We start from the raw sequence: 3,830 nt of genomic DNA on the forward strand, positions 1-3,830 counted from the left end.
ATACCGACCCCCCCCCCCCCCCCCCCCCCCCCCCCCCCGCCCCCGCGCGTCCCCGGGCCCCGGGGGAGGCGGCGCTCCGGCCTAACCTGTGTCTACGAAGTCCTACGGAACCCCGAGGGTTGATGGAGGCAGTAAAAAATTGTGGAGCCTTTTAACTGTGCAATAATTTCTGTATTTATTGGGTTTTTGTAATTTTTTTTTTTTTTGGCATGTGCAGGTACTTTTTATTATTATTCTTTGTGTTTAAATTCTTTTAAGAGATTCTGTTGGGTACCCATCCCTTCTTCGTTTTTGTTGTTGTTGTTTTTTTTAAAACCCAGTAGTAGCCTGGAGCAATGTAGAAGGGAAGCTTATCTTTTAAATTATAATTTGGGGGGGAGGGCGCTGCTTTTTTGAAATTTAAGCTAAGCATGTGTAATTTCTTGTGAAGAAGCCAACACTTAAATGACTTTTAAAGTTGTTTACTTTTTTAAAAAAAAAATTCCTTCTTTGGTCCTGAAATAAAATATGGCATGCGTTGTTTTTTTTTTTTTTTTTGTTTTGTTTTGTTTTTCTGTTTTTGGGTTTTGGTTTTTGTTTTTTGGGGGGAAGGGGGGGTGGATGTGTATACGGCGGATAACAATCTTTAAAGTTGTAGCACTTTGCTTCGGAGTTGGAATGGAGATGTAGCACTGACGATGCCCTGAGTAACAGAGGCCTTTTCTGCAACCTTGACGTCATACAAGGAAACATTTTAGTGGTGGGGGGCCCCCACCCCCAAACCCGCCCCCCCCCCGCACTGCCGAGAAATGCGAGTTTTTCCGAGCTGCCGGCTGAATGGCCCGAGAACGTTCTACAGTAGTGCATCACCAGCAGATACTGGCCTTTTCTTGGGGTGTGGGTGTGCCCCGGGATGCCGGCTTGGCTCTTTGCTGTGGATTAAGCTACATAAAATGGGCTGAGGGTACTTTTTTCGTAGCCGGTGGTGACCTGCCGTGACACAGAAAGGAAGAAAGCCGCGGTATTCTTTCAGGCTTCTGGCTTGACTGCTTCTGTCTCTCTCTCTCTCTGTCTCTGTCTCTCTGTCTCTCTCTCGCCCCCACCACAAAAAATCCCAAGTCCTGTATTGCTACAAGCGATAACTGACCATGTCTCAAGCAGTCAAGTGCCCTGAATGAGGTGAATTGAATCGAGAGGAGTTAGTATTCTCTCATTTAATGCACACACATGACATTGTACGGACAGGGGGGAATGTCTTGCGACTTTCTGTTCCCTTTTACTGGAAAAGCAGGGAAAGAGTTCCAACCGAAGGTGCCCAGCGCTACTTCCCAATTTTCTTTTTTTTCTATCCCATTAGGTTGGAAGGTACTAAACATTGGACTGTTAAGATTAGACCCTGGAATTCTGTTGACCCGCACTTTAAAGCTTTTGTTTGCATTTAAATTAAATGGCTTCTAAACAAGAAATTGCAGCATATTCTCTCTGGCCCAGAGGTGGGTTAAACTGTAAGGGGCGGCTGAGATGGAGTGTCAGTGTTGCTAAGCGTGGCATTCACAACACTGGCACTATAAAGAACAAAATAAAATAATTTATTGGACAGTCTTTCTACTGCCATTCAATTTGACGTTGAGTGCCTTGAAAACTGATCTTCCTATTTGAGTCTCTTGAGACAAATGCAAAACTCTTTTTTTTTTTTTTTTTGGGAAATGAAAAGACTTTTTAAAAGAGTAACAAGAAAAAGTACTTAGACACAAACGAAGCCACACTTACTTTTAATTAGATTAAAATTTTAAAATTCTGGCTGAAGATAGAGGACATGAAAATGCCATAAGGACCCAATCAAATGAAGAAATAAACCCAGCACAACCTGGGACATCCTTAGCTGAATGATCCTCAAGCCCTTTTGTTTTTGGGGAACAACGCTGCTTAGATTTGGCGTGGAGGTGACTTACTGCTGAATTAAAACTCAAGTGACAGAAGTTAACACGCTGATATTGTTGAATGAAAAACAAAACAAAACAAAAACAATTCAGGAACAATGGCTAATTTTTTTTTTCTAAAGTTAAATTTAGTGCACTCTGTCTTAAAAATACGTTTACAGTATTGGATACATACAAGGGTAAAAAAAAAATCGTGTGTATGTGTGTTGGAGCGATCATTTTTTTTCAAAGTTTGCTTAATAGGTTATTAAAAAAATGCCACAGTGGCTGCGTGTATATTGTTTTCTTTTGGTGACGGGGTTTTAGTATATATTATATATATTAAAATTTCTTGATTACTGTAAAAGTGGACCAGTATTTGTAATAATTGAGAATGCCTGGGCATTTTACAAAACAAGAAAAAAAAAAAAAACCCTTTTCTTTTCCTTGAAAATGTTGCAGTAAAATTTAAATGGTGGGTCTATAAATTTGTTCTTGTCTCAGTAACTGTAAAGTCAGTTTTAGTAAATTCTTTTCTGCCTTGGGTGTTGAATTTTTATTTCAAAAAAAATGTATAGAAACTTGTATTTGGGGATTAAAAGGGGATTGCTACACCATGTAGAAAAAGTATGTAGAAAAAAAGTGCTTAATATTGTTATTGCTTTGCAGAAAAAAAAATCACATTTCTGACCTTGAACTTATTTTTCTCTTCCCACCCCCCTCTGGAATGGATATATTGGTTGGTTCATATGATGTAGGCACTTGCTGTATTTTTACTGGAGCTTGTAATTTTTTAACTGTAAGCTTGTCCTTTTAAAGGGATTTAATGTACCTTTTTGTTAGTGAATTTGGAAATAAAAAGAAAAAAAACAAAAACAAACAGGCTGCCATAATATATTTTTTTAATTTGGCAGGATAAAATATTGCAAAAAAAAATTTGTATGTGAAGTCCTATTGTACAGGAGAAAGAGTTGTTTGACAACCTTTGAGGGAAAGAAACAAAAGGAAGTCGTTAGATGCTTTGGTTCACAGATCATTTTAGTTGTATATATTTTTGTCGAAATTGGCCTCTACAAAGGACTGTTCGAGCAGGGCTTCTCCCCGAATGGCCCGAACCTTGCATCAAGGCTCCCTGGTGTGGCCGCAGCAGACCCGATGGGAAATCCTGTATTCGTGTTGAGTGGGGAAAGTTGGTTTTTGTAAAGATGCCAGTAACATCTCGCAGGGCCCCCTTGTTCTCTAAGAGGCCATCTGCGAGATGTCAGGCGTTCGAGGAGAGAGCGGGAGAGCATCTTCCATCTCTACCGTCCGCCTTGGCGGTCACCACCACATCTGCCCTCGAGGGCAGAAAGAAATGCAGACCGAGCTTGCTTTAGTCCTTGGGAAAACGTGAAACAGACATGTAAGATGCAGGAGAAGGAGCTGGTGAACCAGCCGGGCACTGGGGCCGCGAGCTGCTGTTGAGACCAGCACAAACTGGATTTCAGGAAGGAGTCCCGTCCCAGCCAGGGCCTCTCGTTGCCGCGGAGAGTGTTGGCCTGTTGTCTTTCTTACCTGCTCTGCTGCTTTTCCCGCTGAAACCCACATTCCGTCCGTTTCCGAGTGCCAAGGGCCTGGGATGAATTCGGTGCCTTTCCATCTCTCTCTCCTTCCTCTGCGTTTCCTCTCCATCCCTCTCCAGCCTCTATCAGCCCTTTGTCCTCTTCATTTTTATTTAATTTCTTCTCTCCCTCCCTCCCTGTACCCCCTCGTCCTTCTTCTTCTTCTTCTTCTTCTTTTTTTTTTTTTGTAAAGCCAAGTAGCTTTAAGATGAAATAAAGTGGTGGTGTTTTGGATGAGGGAATAATACATTTTTTAAAAAAATAACCTATATCAGGAAGCCATTTTTTATTTCAGGAACTGTAAAAACCATTATTTCAGGTTATGAAAGTA

This window comes from Hyaena hyaena, unplaced genomic scaffold (genome assembly GCF_003009895.1).
Source record: "Hyaena hyaena isolate Hyena2069 unplaced genomic scaffold, ASM300989v1 scaffold_427, whole genome shotgun sequence".
NCBI lineage: Eukaryota > Metazoa > Chordata > Mammalia > Carnivora > Hyaenidae > Hyaena > Hyaena hyaena.